General features: G+C 42.5%; 1 protein-coding gene across 1 annotated transcript in view; it reads right to left on the bottom strand.

Annotated features, from left to right (window-relative positions):
* Window positions 1-17,465, bottom strand: part of LOC106607602 (glutamate receptor ionotropic, delta-1) — a 483,227-nt gene that overhangs the window by 249,174 nt on the left and 216,588 nt on the right. The window lies entirely within an intron of this gene.

Genomic DNA, 17,465 nt, shown 5'->3' with positions numbered 1-17,465 from the left:
ACACATTAAGAAAGTTTTGGATAATTTCATTTTTAGAAAGTGGTTCACAATCAGGGGCTGCATTACCCAAAATAGTTTCAAAAAAATCCCTAACACTTTTTTTGTTTTGTTTTTACACTGGGATGGGATGCTTCATTGATGATTAAATAGTTGGGCTAGTGGTAGACCTGCCAAGGTTAGAAAATACATAATTCTGACCACTTTGTTTGTTAATAGCTGTCACCCACAGAAATCCATGCTCTTTCAGCCCCAATAAAATGAAGCATAACAACCATACACAAGGTACTGGTGAGTGTGGGGCTCTCTGCTAAGTAATTACATGTTTGTTAGTGTTCCGTGGCATAGGTTAGAACAGAAATGGAACAAGGTATGCCGAGTAGGTCTCTCCAGGCTGAAGAGAATGTGGTTTAAGGGCAAGTTAAGGTTGTGTTACCAAAAGCTGGGCCTCAATGTCTGGGGCCTATGGTGGGTTCCATTTATGAAAAAAATATTGGGGTTTCTATTGTCATATACTATTGATCTGATTTGTTATTTTCTTTTTGTAATATTGCAGATTTGCACAGGGGCTACACTACATATTCGGCTACCCGAGTGGTGCAGCGGTCTAAGGCACTGCATCTCAGTGCAAGAGGTGTCACTGCAGTCCCAGGTTTGAATCCAGGCTGCATCACATCCGGCTGTGATTGGGAGTGCCATAGGGTGGCGCACAATTGGCCCAGCATCATCCGGGTTTGGCCGGGGTAGGCCGTCATTGTAAATAAGAATTTGTTCTTAACTGACTTGCCTAGTTAAATAAAGGTTAAATGTAAAAACATATATACTGCTCAAAAAAATAAAGGGAACACTTAAACAACACCTCCTAGATCTGAATGAAAGAAATAATCTTATTAAATACTTTTTCCTTTACATAGTTGAATGTGCTGACAACAAAATCACACAAAAATAATCAATGGAAATCCAATTTATCAACCCATGGAGGTCTGGATTTGGAGTCACATTCAAAATTAAAGTGGAAAACCACACTACAGGCTGATCCAAATTTGATGTAATGTCCTTAAAACAAGTCAAAATGAGGCTCAGTAGTGTGTGTGGCCTCCACGTGCCTGTATGACCTCCCTACAACGCCTGGGCATGCTCCTGATGAGGTGGCAGATGGTCTCCTGAGGGATCTCCTCCCAGACCTGGACTAAAGCATCCGCCAACTCCTGGACAGTCTGTGGTGCAACGTGGCGTTGGTGGATTGAGCGAGACATGATGTCCCAGATGTGCTCAATTGGATTCAGGTCTGGGGAATGGGCGGGCCAGTCCATAACATCAATGCCTTCCTCTTGCAGGAACTGCTGACACACTCCAGCCACATGAGGTCTAGCATTGTCTTGCATTAGGAGGAACCCAGGGCCAACCGCACCAGCATATGGTCTCACAAGGGGTCTGAGGATCTCATCTCGGTACCTAATGGCAGTCAGGCTACCTCTGGCGAGCACATGGAGGGCTGTGCGGTCCCCCAAAGAAATGCCACCCCACACCATGACTGACCTACCGCCAAACCGGTCATGCTGGAGGATGTTGCAGGCAGCAGAACGTTCTCCACGGCGTCTCCAGACTCTGTCACGTCTGTCACATGCTCAGTGTGAACCTGCTTTCATCTGTGAAGAGCACAGGGTGCCAGTGGCGAATTTGCCAATCTTGGTGTTCTCTGGCAAATGCCAAACGTCCTGCACGGTGTTGGGCTGTAAGCACAACCCCCACCTGTGGACGTCGGGCCCTCATACCACCCTCATGGAGTCTGTTTCTGACCGTTTGAGCAGACACATGCACATGTGTGGCCTGCTGGAGGTCATTTTGCAGGGCTCTGGCAGTGCTTCTCCTGCTCCTCCTTGCACAAAGGCAGAGGTAGCGGTCCTGCTGCTCGGTTGTTGCCCTCCTACGGCCTCCTCCACGTCTCCTGATGTACTGGCCTGTCTCCTGGTAGCGCCTCCATGCTCTGGACAGTACGCTGACAAACACAGCAAACCTTCTTGCCACAGCTCGAATTGATGTGCCATCCTGGATGAGCTGCACTACCTGAGCCACTTGTGTGGGTTGTAGACTCCGTCTCATGCTACCACTAGAGTGAAAGCACCGCCAGCATTCAAAAGTGACCAAAACATCAGCCAGGAAGCATAGGAACTGAGAAGTGGTCTGTGGTCCCCACCTGCAGAACCACTCCTTTATTGGGGGTGTCTTGCTAAGTGCCTATAATTTCCACCTGCTGTCTATTCCATTTGCACAACAGCATGTGAAATGTATTGTCAATCAGTGTTGCTTCCTAAGTGGACAGTTTGATTTCACAGAAGTGTGATTGACTTGGAGTTACATTGTGTTGTTTAAGTGTTCCCTTTATTTTTTTGAGCAGTGTATATATATATATATATATATATATATATATATATATATAGAGGATGCCATTGCACGGTGCTCAAGGACCCTGACAAGAATGACGAAAAGCCTGAGAAAGGTGAGAGGTGCATTGTCATTGTTACAGTTGTCGATCAACACCCAATTATTAGCAATCTTGACTCTGAAAAAGTTTGGTTTACCTATATTCACTCTGAGGACATTTTTGCTCACTTACAAATGATATGTAAAAGGGTGTTTTTAATAATCAGGCTTTTGGGATATTTCATGCATTATTTACTGGACAGCATAAAGGGGCACTCCAAGATTTTCAACATTTAGCTTGCTTTGCCAACCATCCCGACCAGTGTTTCCCACAGAAATGTACTGGTGGCAGGCCGAGAAGGGCAGCATGGTGCGACTGGAGTGGCTTGCACCACTGCTGCTGCCTTAATTTATTATTCTTGTGAGCCTACACTATTCAGGCAAATTAAGTAAAAGCTGTTACAAATGTGTTTTGAGTACTGTTTTTAGAGCTGCAACTAACAACTATTCTGATAATCAATCTGTCAATTATTACTTTGATTACTCAATTTGTTTTAATTTAAAAAAGCCAGTTTTGCTGACTGGATATAGGTTAAATGTTTGATCAAATATTAAAATGTTTCCAATGCATTACAGTGCAAATAGCAACAACAGACAAACTCAAACTCAGTTATTTTCTGACAACTTCCATTAAAGTGCATTTCCACATAAGACAGGAGCAGTGTCAGCTCAAGACGATTTGGGACCCTAAGTAAGATTTGATTTCGGTGCCCCTCCTATAGAAGTTGAGGGTCATGCTTCCCTGGGACACTCAAGTATTCTCATTATTCTCGTCTTACCTCTCATTATTGAAGCCCTGAGGAGGTTCAAGGGGAGAAAGGGTTTCTAAATTGGGTCAAGTTCTCTACGGAGATTGGTGGTGATAGATGAATCCAAGTCCTCGCACAAGAGAAAAGTATAGCATTATGCATTTTGATGTAGTAGCATTCATTATCTGGGCTTGGGAACTGAGATATCATTTGTTGATATATTTCACTTATGGTAATCAGTTGCCATTTTAAAGTACTCCCCAGTAAATATACTGATATGGATGAAACAAATAGAGGGCTTGCCCATTTCATATACTGAATTATTTGATAAATACATCTCTCAGTTCCCTTGGACATATCATCAGTGATGTTTTCTAGGATCATGTCATTCAACATTACAATATACAACTTCACCCATCAGACCTTGTGTCATAAGTTAAATTATGCTAGTTCTCATAGATTATATATATTTTTACTTTTACCCACTGCAACTCCTATACAGACTCAGGAGAGGCGAAGGTCAAGAGCCATGTGTCCTTCGAAACACAACCCAACCAAGCCGCACCGCTTCTTGACACAATGCCCACTTGACCCAGAAGCCAGCCACACCAATGTGTCAGAGGAAACACCGTACACCTGGTGACCGTGTCAGTGTGCATGCGCCCAGCCCGCCACAGGAGTCCCTAGAGTGCAATGGGACAAGGACATCCCTGCCGGCCAAACCCTCCCCTACACAGACGACACTGGGCCAATGCACTGCCCCATGGGTTTCCCGGTCGCAGCCGGCTGCAACCGAGCCTGGACTCGAACCAGGATCTCTAGTGGCACAGCTAGCAACTGCGATGCAGTGCTTTAGACCACTGCGCCACTCAGGAGGCCAGTTCTCATGGATTTACTGATCCCTCACCATTTCAAGGCACGACTGACCACTGGCCAACTATCTGTCACAAAATAACAATTTTCACTTCTCCCTATCTTTCAGTACAATCGTGGAAGGATGGGGCCAACGTGAAGAAGACAGGGTTGGTTGTTTGGGATGATGGAGATTAAACAACAGACGGTGCCCAGTTCTTAAAATGGTGGAAAACCGTTCACAGGCAACCTTAATCCCTATCATCAGATGACATGTGCGAAGAGGTTCCACCATTCTGAGTGACTGCTCGAGAGCTGTCAAGTCTCTGAATATGCTGGGTTACAATCACCAGACAAACAACTTTGTGGATCCTCACACAGTTTATTACACACACAACACATTGTTAGAGTGTGGCAGTCAATAAAGGGGCAGGTTGGGAGGCTAAGGTGCATTCAGACCAAAAAAGGTTTAAAGAGGCATCTCCATTTTATTGAGTGGATATACTGGTTGGGTAAAGACAAGGAAAAGAGTACTCTCTCAACTCGTCAAAGACGTCCGATTAGTGTATCAGCTGTAAGATTTTCACTCTTAGCATGCACCCCCTAGAGGAAATGTCAAGACCATTCCAAGTTGTAAGATCAGACATTGTTTGTCACATAAGAAGGGTCAATTTTGTCTTTCAATTGAATGTGTTTCATTCTTTTGACAGGCTTATAAGCATGTTTTGTTGCTATCAGTGTCTTTTGGGTCACTCCACTTAAAAATGTTTTTATATCACACGGGAGACTATGGATTCCATTGCTTCAAAACATATCACTGTCCGATCAACCCTCAAGAAAGTGTATTACCAAACTTCACCTACTACAATAAAAAACACAAAAACACGTGACATAGTAACTACATATTGATTACATGAGTAAATCAAAATGCATTTCACTTTACATTAAGTTGCTTGTTTCTGTGTAGAAACATTGTAGGTATGATACTATTCTTTAAAATGACATTGTAATAACTCATTTTGATACGCTGCAAAATATTTAATAACAATGAAAGTACAGAGTAATTACACTTAAAGGTGCTGTAACAACATTCTTCCTAGATTGAGATTGATTCCCATTGATCACAACTACAAGTACTGTATTGGGTGTCTGCCATCATGGTAACATAGAAACTATTTAGTACTGTAATTACATGAGTAATTCATGATGTGTTTCACTTTACATTAAATTGCTTGTTCCTGTGTAGAAAATATTGTAGTTTCAATACTGTTATTTATAACAACATTGTAATAACTTACATTTTGATACATCCTGTGAAATAGGTAATTGCATTGAAATGAAATTGTAATTACACTTATAGGTGCTGTAACAACATTTATTCTACATTGAAGTGTATTTTCCCAATGATTTTAATAAAAAGGTGTACCCTACTGTGTTTCACTTTACTTGAAGCTGCTTGCTCATGAGTACCTACATTGACCTTAAACATTATATTATTTTGATCATTTCACTTACATTACACCTTTGAAGCCAGGGAAATAAACCCCTGATCCCTTTTCAAAGGCAGGTACATATTATTTCCAAAGGTTATACCATTATGTGTTTCACTTTACATTAAGTTGCTTGCTCCTGGGTAGGTACATTATAGTTACATGCATATCCATTGTAAATACATTGCTCTTACATTTAATTCAGTACATCCTTTAAGCCAAATAATATGGAAATAAGATAACTGAAGCTGTAGTTAATGATAAGGTGTGCATTCGTACAACAGCTGACAGAGTCCTAGCCTAGTTTAGTTTGGTCGTAGTGACTTATGTAGTTACATGTAACATTGATATCATGGTGCTACACAGGAGACTGCAAAAGTGTAATTACAGAACATGTTAGTTACATTTGGAACAAGAAATCTTGTAAATACATATACATAAATCATGAGTAATTACATGTGTGGAATAACCTCCGACAAGCTGATTTGTAATTACATGTTCTTGTTCCACTTGTGTAATAACCTATACCGCTAAACCCTTATTACCTTGTAATTACATAGTATTGACATAGTGATTACATGTAACTGCTATGTTATAAATACATTTATTACCATTTAGTTAAATATTAATTAATGTACACTTAAGGTAAAGTGTTATCGATTTTGTTATGTTGAATGTTGAATGTGAAGTCACATCCTACATATTCAAATCAAATCAAATGTTACTTGTCACATGCACCAAATACAACAGCTGTAGACCTTACCGTGAAATACTTACTTACGAGCCCTTAACCAACAATGCAGTTCAAGAAATAGGGTTAAGTTATTCCTTCATATTCTTTTGTTAGTCGGGTAGGAAGATTATTTGGATAATATTAACTGTGAGTGGTTGGCTGGTTGGCTGTGACCACGGTCTGTGGCAGGCCCAGCAGCAGATAAGGAGAGTGACAGAACCGGTGAGGCTGACCTCAGGTTAACTAGAGGTTACATAGAGTGTAGGTCATAGACTACATCTAAGAAGTGTTATGAGGGACATAGCACAGCTCCACACACATACACATTTGAAGATGATCCCTGGGCTGTGATGGACAGTAAAGAGGTTGCTGAGGAGGTAGAGCTGGTCAAGCATGGTGCACAAAGGCCAATATCTCACAGTCAATCCCCAGCCACCATACACAATGACATACAGCATCTTGTTAAATTTGGCCATCCTATGGGGCCTCGTTTGCCAGATGTTGTGAGGAAAACAGGGAAAAGGTTAGACCGATGCATGAGTCTCATTTTTCACGAGCCCAGTTCAGGTATCACATGGGCTGGCCAGCCATGGTTGGTAGCAAAAAGGTACATATGAGTGCAATGCATGCCAGCACTTTCCAGATGGCATTTTCGCTGTTGAATGGGCTCCTGCCCTGTGGCAGTCCAGTTCCATGGTGTCTCTGTATGTAGTAACTGCCAGAGGGGAGGGCTGATGGTGCAGTGGGCCTATCAAGGACACTTCTGGGAGATTCAGGATGACATTGACATTGTAGAGGTGCAATTCCTATCATACTGTATGTGAAGGCCAAGTAAGTTGATGGCATTTCTTGCCAATGAGTGTCAGGTTGTGTTGGTTCATTGTAGTGAACACCTGCCTTATGCATTTGTCATCATGTCTGGTTGCATCCTACCCATACACCATAATGGATTCAGGCAGCCGTATTGGACTAACCATGAATCAAAGCTAATTTCTAAATTATAAGGAAGGAGGTGACTTAAGAGCCCAACCCTGGAGGGACAAGTTAACCACAGTGGGGGCAAGATGTAGGGCGACAGGTAGCCTAGAGCGTTGGGCCAGTAACCAAAAGGCCCAATCCGACAAGGTGAAAAATCGATTTGCCCTTGTCCAAGGCATTTAACCCTCATTTACACCATACTACTATGGCTGACCCTGTAAAACAACCCATTTTACTGCACCAACCCGGTGTGTGACAAAACAACACATTTTAATGTATATATATTTTTTGAGTTAGGGAGAGGGTGTCAAGAGTCCAGGGTTGGATTATATTTCCTTTTGTTGGAGCCTCAGAGTTGCTTCATTGATCCTCAAAGAGGCTTGCGACTTGGAATACTTGGTGTTGCCATGCCAAGCACTCTGCTACCTTTTCTATATCCAGACAAATGTGTTTGGTGTAATTATGGCAAGTATTTTGGATTCCCAAAAGTTGAATTGCACAAAAATAGACTTGACTACAGGTCATAAGAATAGTTCATAAATCTGAAAGACATCTCGTTTAAACATGTCTATCTATATACAGGTGATTTAACCACAATTTAATGGTATTGTGGCGGGGGGGGGGGGGCTAATGTCATTGCAAGAGTAGGTAGGGGCTGAACAAATAAAATCCACAGAGGAAACTTTTTAGCGTCTGTGCCCATTTGTTTTTCTTAGAGCTGATTATATTAGCCACAACATCAAAAAACATGTAAATGTATGTATTTTTGACAGACAGGACCATACAACACTGAATGAGAACAGATTTTACTTGGAAAGTTGTCTTTTAATCAGCTACCAAAAAGTAAAGCTTAAATTCATCCTAAATATTCATCAGTGACATTTCCGCCTATTGTATCTCTGTGCTTACAGGTCTATATTTCCAAGATGCATTTAGATATCCTAATGCTGTTTGTGTATGTAGTGCAGACAACTGCCTACCTGTATTTACATTTGTTGCATTATCAGAGCATGCACTATTGGGTCACATTAGCTTATGTGGCCCATCCCCCCTCCAGCCAGGCATTATTCTGCACTTTGATAAGTTTAGGGGGTGTCACAATCTCTATAAATGTAACTACTTTTGCAGTAAAACATTTTTACATAACAAACCATTTCATAAATGGGAGGCATAAGAGATATGAAAAAACATGGTTGTGTTTTGTTCTACCTCGGCGTAGGGGTATCTCACAAACTAAAGCCCTTATTGAGGATTGGCCACTAGCCTAAATATGTCTGTAACACTATATGGATGGTATTAATGGCTTGTAATCAAGCATACCAGATCTGGTGATACCTCCCCGTGTGTGGCGATGAATGGATAACAATTCTAAGAAGAAAAGAGAACCCATCTCTGCCCTCTGATTCAATGTGTCCTATCAATCAAAAACTGCCACCCAAACACTCACACCAAAGTATCAGTTTGTGGAGACAGAAAATAATGAATCCGGTCAATCTATTAAAAGAGGATTAATCCCTCGCTAATGCTCACACTAATTCCTGTGGTGCGTTGTGAGCTTGATATCTGACAAATCAAATCAAAATGTATTTGTCACATACACATGGTTAGCAGATGTTAACGTGAGTGTAGCGAAATGCTTGTGCTTCTAGTTCCGACCATGCAGTAATATCTAACAAGTAATATAACAATTTCACAACAAGTACCTCATACACACAAGTGTAAAGGAATGAATAAGAATATGTACATAAAAATATATGGATGAGCGATGGCCGAACGGCATAGGCAAGATGCAGTAGATGGTATAGAGTACAGTATATACATATGAGATGAGTAATGTAGGGTATGTAAACAATATATAAAGTGGCATTGTTTAAAGTGGCTAGTCATACATTTATTACATCCAATTTTTAATTATTAAAGTGGCTAGAGATGAGTCAGTATGTTGGCAGCAGCCACTCAATGTTAGTGATGGCTGTTTAATAGTCTGATGCCATGAGATAGAAGCTGTTTTTCAGTCTCTCGGTCCCAGCTTTGATGCACCTGCACTGACCTCGCCTTCTGGATGATAGCGGCGTGAACAGGCAGTGGCTCGGGTGGTTGTTGTCCTTGATGATCTTTTCGGCCTTCCTGTGACATCAAGTGGTGTAGGTGTCCTGGAGGGCAGGTAGTTTGCCCCCGGTGATGCATTGTGCAGACCTCACTACCCTCTGGAGAGCCTTGCGGTTGTGGGCGGAGCAGTTGCCGTACCAGGCGGTGATACAGCCCGACAGGATGCTCTCGATTGTGCATCTGTAAAAGTTTGTGAGTGTTTTTGGTGACAAGCCAAATTTCTTCAGCCTCCTGAGGTTGAAGAGGAGCTGCTGCGCCTTCTTCGCCACGCTGTCTGTGTGGGTGGACCATTTCAGTTTGTCCGTGATGTGTATGCCAAGGAACTTTCCACCTTCTCCACTACTGTCCCGTCGATGTTGATAGGGGGCTGCTCTCTCTGCTGTTTCCTGAAGTCCACGATCATGTCCTTTGTTTTGTTGACATTGAGTGTGAGGTTATTTTCCTGACACCACACTCCGAGGGCCCTCACCTCCTCCCTGTAGGCCGTCTTGTCGTTGTTGGTAATCAAGCCTACCACTGTTGTGTTGTCTGCAAACTTGATGATTGAGTTGGAGGCGTGCATGGCCATGCAGTCATGGGTGAACAGGGAGTACAGGAGAGGGTTGAGAACGCACCCTTGTGGGGCCCCAGTGTTGAGGATCAGCGGGGTGGAGATGTTGTTTCCTACCCTCACCACCTGGGGACGGCCCGTCAGGAAGTCCAGGACCCAGTTGCACAGGGCAGGGTCGAGACCCAGGGTCTCGAGCTTAATGACGAGTTTGGAGGGTAATATGGTGTTAAATGCTTAGCTGTAGTCGATGAACAGTATTCCTCTTGTCCAGATGGGTTAGGGCAGATGGGTTTGGGCAGTGTGCAGTGTGATTGCGTTGTCTGTGGACTTATTGGGGCGGTTAGCAAATTGGAGTGGGTCTAGGGTGTCAGGTAGGGTGGAGGTGATATGGTCCTTGACTAGTCTCTCAAAGCACTTCATGATGACGGAAGTAAGTGCTATGGGGCGATAGTCATTTAGCTCAGTTACCTTAGCTTTCTTGGGAACAGGAACAATGGTGGCCCTCTTGAAGCATGTGGGAACAGCAGACTGGGATAAGGATTGATTGAATATATCCGTAAACACACCAGCCAGCTGGTCTACCCCAGCTCTGAGGATGCGGCTAGGGATGCCGTCTGGGCCTGCAGCCTTGTGAGGGTTAACACGTTTAAATGTTTTACTCACATTGGCTGCAGTGAAGGAGAGCCCGCAGGTTTTGGTAGCGGGCCGTGTCGGTGTCACTGTATTGTCCTCAAATCGAGCAAAGAAGTTGTTTAGTTTGTCTGGGAGCAAGACATTGTGGTTCGCGACGAGGCTGGTTTTCTTTTTGTAGTCCGTGATTGACTGTAGACCCTGCCACATACCTCTCGTTTCTGAGCTGTTGAATTGCGACTCTACTTTGTCTCTATACTGATGCTTAGCTTGTTTGATTGCCTTGCGGAGGGAATAGCTTCACTGTTTGTATTCGGTCATGTTTCCGGTCGCCTGGCCCTGATTAAAAGCAGTGGTTCACGCTTCAGTGTTGCGCGAATGCTGCCATCAATTCCCGGTTTCTAGTTGGGGGAAGGTTTTAATAGTCGCTGTGGGTACATCACCACCAATGCACTTGCTAATAAACTCGCTCACCGAATCAGCGTATTCATCAATGTTATTGTCCGACGTGATCGATGCAATCTTGAAGCGTGGAATCCGATTGGTCGGACCAGCATTGAACAGACCTGAGCACGGGCGTTTCCTGTTTTAGTTTCTGTCTATAGGCTGAGAGCAACAAAATGTCGCAGTCAGATTTTCCGAAAGGAGGGCATGGGAAGGCTTTGAAGTGATGGCATCTCAATTTACATTAGAACCTACCATCAGGATTCTAGGTAACTGCATTATAATACCATGCTTCCAAACCCTGCTTTATAACAAATGGATTGTAGAGGAAATGTAAGAAAGCTGTCAATCCCTCAAGGAGAAATTTAATTCCCACTTCAATTGAGGTTGAGAGGTTCTGAGCGGGTTGGGCTGGGCTCCACATCTTTCCCATTTGGGTAAAAGGTTGACAGGCATAGCTCAGTGAATCACTCTCCATCCGCTAATATGACTGTCAGACACATCCCCCTGCACATCATCACTGTCTCTCCTCCCCGCCCTGCTACTGTACTGTACCAACCAACCTTCAGACTAGAATACTCCCATTATCGGCCTGACCAAACTAGTAGTTTCCTCCAGGGATGTACAGTATTTACTCTCTGTTAAACAAGTCAAATAGAACCACTGATGTGGGAAACCATGACTCAGGGAAACAGTGTGCTGACCACATGAAGGGGGATGTCAAGAGGAGTTCAAAGAGCTGAAATAATTAGGAGGGAAATGAACAAGACGTGATAAATGTTGTTAGAGGACGTACACGACCGCCACAGTGCAGGACCCATGTAGAGGTCTCCACACTGCCTGAAGCTGCTTTATAGTGGCGTGGGACTGTTTGATTGACCAATTAGCCACACTAGGCCAATATAATGAGAGTGTTAGAAGCTTGTAAGTAATAAGATGGATGTAGGAGGAGAAGGAAGAAAAGGGGGAGGAGAAGGAGGGTAAATGGGTATACATTGGCTTGCGAAAGTATTCTCCCCACTTGGCATTTTTCCTGTTTTGTTGCCTTACAACCTGGAATTAAATTAAATATTTTTTATTGAGAAATAAACAAGAAATAAGACAAAAAAACAGAAAACTTGAGCGTGCATAACTATTCACCCCCCAAAGTCAATATTTTGTAGAGCCACCTTTTAAAGCAATTACAGATGAAAGTCTCTTGGGGAAGGTCTCTATAAGCTTGGCACATCTAGCCACTGGGATTTTTGCCCATTCTTCAAGGCAAAACTGCTCCAGCTCCTTCAAGTTGGACGGGTTCTGCTGATGTACAGCAATCATTAAGTCATACCACAGATTCTCAATTGGATTGAGGTCTGGGCTTTGACTAGGCCATTCCAAGATATTTAAATGTTTCCTCTTAAACCACTCGAGTGTTGCTTTAGCAGTATGCTTAGGGCCATTGTCCTGCTGGAAGGTGAACCTCCGTCCAAGTCTCAAATCTCTGGAAGAATGAAACAGGTTTCCCTCAAGAATTTCCCTGTATTTAGCACCATCCATCATACCTTCAATTCTGACCAGTTTCCCAGTCCCTGCCGATGAAAAACGTCCCCACAGCAGGATGCTGCCATCCCCATCACCCTGATGTTCTCAGGGTGATGGGAGGTGTTGAGTTTGTGCCAGACATAGTGTTTTCCTTGATGGCCAAAAAGCTCAATTTTAGTCTCATCTGACCAGAGTACCTTCTTCCATATGTTTGGTGAGTCTCCCACATGCCTTTTGGCGAACACTAAACACGTTTGCTTATTCTTTTCTTTAAGAAATGGCTTTTCTTTTTCTGGCCACTCTTCCGTAAAGCCCAGCTCTGTGGAGTGTACGGCTTAAAGTGGTCCTATGGACAGATACTCCAATCTCTGTTGTGGAGCTTTGCAGCTCCTTCAGGGTTATCTTTGGTCTATTTGTTGCCTCTCTGTTTAATGCCCTCCTTGCCTGGTCCTTGAGTTTTGGTGGGTGGCCCTCTCTTGGCAAGTTTGTTGTGGTGCCATATTCTTTCAATTTTTTTATAATGGATTTAAAGGTGCTCCATGGAATGTTCAAAGTTTCAGATATTTTTTTATAACCCAACCCTGATCTGTACCTCTCCACAACATTGTACCTAACCTGTTTGGAGAGCTCCTTGGTCTTCATGGTGTCGCTTGCTTGGTGGTGCCCCTTGCTTGGTGGTGTGGCAGACTCTGAGGCCTTTCAGAACAGGTGTATATATACTGAGATCATGTCACAGATCATGTGACACTTAGATTGCACACAGGTGGACTTTATTTAACTAATTATGTGACTTCTGGAGGTAATTGGTTGCGGCAGATCTTTTTTAGGGGCTTCATAGCAAAGGAGGTGAATACATATGCACGCACCACTTTTCATTTTTAGATTTTTCGAATTTTTTGAAACAAGTATTTTTTTCATTTCACTTCACCAATTTGGACTATTTTGTGTATGTCCATTACATGAAATCCAAATAAAAATCCATTTAAATTACATGTTGTAATAAAAACAAAATAGGAAAAATGCCAAGGGGGTGAATACTTTTGCAAGGCACTGTATACTCTATCATGGAGGCCCTCTGAAATGTAATACTCCATGATCCTAGATGATTCACTGCATTCGTTCAGAACCCATCTTATTACGGTATGAATTCCTTAGTGCAATCTTATAAACCACCGGGTAATGTGGTGATTAGCCTCAACGCTTTGAGCCATGTGAGCTACACTGAGTGTACAAAACATTAGGAACAGCTGCTCTTTCCATGACATAGACTGACTTAGTGAATCCCTTATTGATGTCACTTGTTAAATCCACTTCAATCGTTGTAGATGAAGTGGAGGAGACAGGTTAAATAATGATTTTTAAGCCTTGAGATATTTGAGACATGGATTGTGTACGTGTGCCATTCAGCGGTGAATGGGCAAGACAAAAGATTTAAGTGCCTTTTAACAGGGTATGGTAGTAGGTGCCAGGCGCACCGGTTCGAGTGTGTCAAGAATTGCAACGCTGCTAGGTTTTTCACACTAAAAAGTTTGCCGTGTGTATCAAAAATGGTCCACCACCCAAAGGACATCCAGCCAACTTGACAACTGTGGGAAGCATTAGAGTCAACATGGGCCAAAATCCCTGTGGAACATTTTCAACACCATGTAGAGTCCATGCCCTGATGAATTGAGGCTGCTCTGAGAGGAAAATGGGGTGGAACTCAATTAGGAAAGTGTTGCTAATGCTTTGTACTCTCAGTGTACATCGGAAACTATTTTGAAAATTATGTTTGAAGGCAAAACTCGGCTACATGTATAGCTAAGTCTTACAGTTACCATGTGGTTGAACCATTGTTACGGTTCAAAGCTTTTGCAAAAATATAATTTTCTATTCCAAAATGAACCGTAATCTAAAATATCTTAAAAGTAACAGCAATCTATATCCAACTATAGTTGTACCATATACACATTGCATGCATTATTTACAATGCAAGTCGTTTAGTGCTAAAATTAGACGCAAGGTTGTTGGGAGCAAAGACAACATGTTTCGCATGTGAAATACTTCATAACCTTTTCATTACCCTAGAAAAGCAGAAGAGAGCGTTTTGGCATCTTTGATGGTAGGTTTCCTGCATGCTTATATCCTGAAAGCCTCCTAAACATGGCTAATGAGGGGAGCTTTCAGCTCTGGGTTCCCCTGTAGATGGATAAATACAGCTGATCTCAGCTGGCGAGTGTTCCCTCAGTGAGGCAGTGACCTTAAGGTCAAATGACTACAGAGCCTGTGGGGAGATAGTGCCCTCGCTAGTGGGTAAGTCTACCCACATCATGCCCACTCACAGAGAGATAACGAGAGAGAGAGCGAGAGCGGGAGAGAGAGCGAGAGAGAGAGAGAAATGAGAGGGAGGGATAGAGACAGGAGATGAGAGATTCAGAACAGGATAAAAGGAGAGAGAGAAAGAGAGAGACTGGGGAAGGTAAACTACAATACCACACAACAAATGGAAGTTGCTGTGGACGTAAATAGGAGGGCGAAGTGCAGTGACCAAGGTGATAGGACGATTGACTCCTGACATACCCATTGATACCCTTGACATTAAGAGGGGGCCACCTTTTTTAATCTCAAATTAAATATTGTAGCAAGGCATGGTGGATGAGGTCTGTGTGAGGGCTATACTTTCCTCCATAGCTAATTAGCTATTACACACCTGTAGGCTCAGCAAGTCTCTTGTGACACTATACTGTATGTATACCATATATGAGTTCATAAGTATAATAATGGTCCTAGAGTTGGCAGATGCTTTCTAGACTAAAAGTCACAGTAAATACATGGCTGCAGCATGGGATACAATGGATGGAGCCATGAAAGCTGCAGTGGATGCCCACTAGGGCTGTTTGTTGAGCTAATGAGTGATGGTTTAGCTTTACTACTATGCTGTGGGGAGAGTCTAAACCAAAGGCAAACAAACATGGGAGGGAAACAAAGAGAGAGGCAGAGACAAAGAGACAGAGGGAGAGACAGAGAGATAAAGAGAGAGCGAGAGAGAGAGAGAATGAGAAAGACAGAGAGGAAGAGCGATAGAGATACTGTAAGGGAAAGGAGGGTGATATATACACAGTGCTGAGCGTTAAAAGAAAGAGACATGGCTGTACTGGCTATAACAGATGGTAGGTCCGCTGGGTCACTCAGTAGATCAGTAGAGCGCAACACAGAATAAAACAAGCTCACAAAAGGCTGCTATCAGTCTAACTAACTTACAAACAAACCAATGTTGTAGCTTGGCAACATCAGTTTTCTTACAATCAAATAGAGTGTTGTACTTAAAGCACTGACATGAGCTTTGGTAAGACCAATATTTCCACAGCTGGCTCTGGATTATTTCAAAAGTTTCCTCTAGGAAATGCGTTAGCCTTAGATCTTACTCGAATAACTTGTATTTCTTAGAGTGTGCTGATGTGTTCACTTTTCTGAGTGCATAAAGGCATCCTGGCCTCACACAGTGAGGGGTGCAGTTGAGTCTGACAGCTAACTGAAACACCCAACTACATCTGACTTCTCAGCAGCTATCACTGCCACTATCATCACACTCTGACCTCCCTGCATGTCACAACGTCTAACATCTCAGAAGTATAGTGAAAGGCACAACTATAAATACCACAAGTGACATTTCCACTGAGCTCACTGACGACAAACATAAAAAAAGTTTAAAAAAGAAGAAATAAAACAAGTTTAAAGCAACTCGAAGATTGAAGAGACTATAAAATATCAACGTATGCAGTAAGCCACTGCTTGTGATTTTAATCAAAGCAGAAATAGGGGGGTGGGGGAGGGGGGGACTCTGCAGGCGAATATAATCTCTGCAGGTGACACTCTAAATTGATGTTACCAACCTCGTTATAGACCAGGTTTGCTTTAACTCACATCACACATTAAGGTAAATGACAGTTTACTTAGGGACTAAATAAATGCCATCATATTTCCTCTTAATTCTCTGTCTATTCATATCTATCTCAGTCTCGGGAACCAGATGGCTCATCCTCTACTAAATCTCCCTTGCTACCTCTCTAAGATGGTGCAATGTGACATTAAGGGACGTTCCATCCATCTCAAATCAAATCAAATCAAATTCGATTTGTCACATGCGCCGAATACAACATGTGTAGACCTTACAGTGAAACGCTTACTTACAAGCCCTTAACCAACAATGCAGTTCAAGAAAACAACATTTTTAAGTAAAAAATAAATAAGGAAAAAATAAAAAATAAACAATAGCGAGGCTATATACAGGGGGTACCGGTACAGAGTCAATGTGCGGGGGCACCGGTTAGTTGAGGTAATTGAGGTAATATGTACACTACCGTTCAAAATTTGGGGTCACTTAGAAATGTTCTTGTTTTTGAAAGAAAAGCACATTTTTTGTCCATTAAAATAACATAAAATTGATCTGAAATACAGTGTTGACATTGTTAATGTTGTAAATGACTATTGTAGCTGGAAACGACAGATTTTTGATAGAATATCTACATAGGCGTACAGAGGCCCATTATCAGCAACCATCACTCCTGTGTTCTAATGGCACGTTGTGTTAGCTAATCCAAGTTTATCATTTTAAAAGGCTAATTGATCATTAGAAAACCCTTTTGCAATTATGTTAGCACAGCAGGTAAATGTTGTGCTGATTAAAGAAGCAATAAAACTGGCCTTCTTTAGACAAGTTGAGTATCTGGAGCACCAGCATTTGTGGGTTTGATTACAGGGTCAAAATGGCCAGAAACAAAGACCTTTCTTGTGAAACTCGTCAGTCTAATCTTGTTCTGAGAAATGAAGGCTATTTCATTCGAGAAATTGCCAGGAAACTGAAGATCGTACAACGCTGTGTAATACTCCCTTCACAGAACAGCGCAAACTGGACACCCTAATGTACTTGTCCTAATGCTCAGTTGTGC

The sequence above is a fragment of the Salmo salar genome, chromosome 01 (assembly GCF_965601325.2).
Source record: "Salmo salar chromosome 01, fSalSal1, whole genome shotgun sequence".
Taxonomy (NCBI): domain Eukaryota; kingdom Metazoa; phylum Chordata; class Actinopteri; order Salmoniformes; family Salmonidae; genus Salmo; species Salmo salar.
The sequence above is the reverse complement of the archived record's forward strand: the minus strand, read 5'-3'. Positions and strand labels throughout refer to the sequence as shown.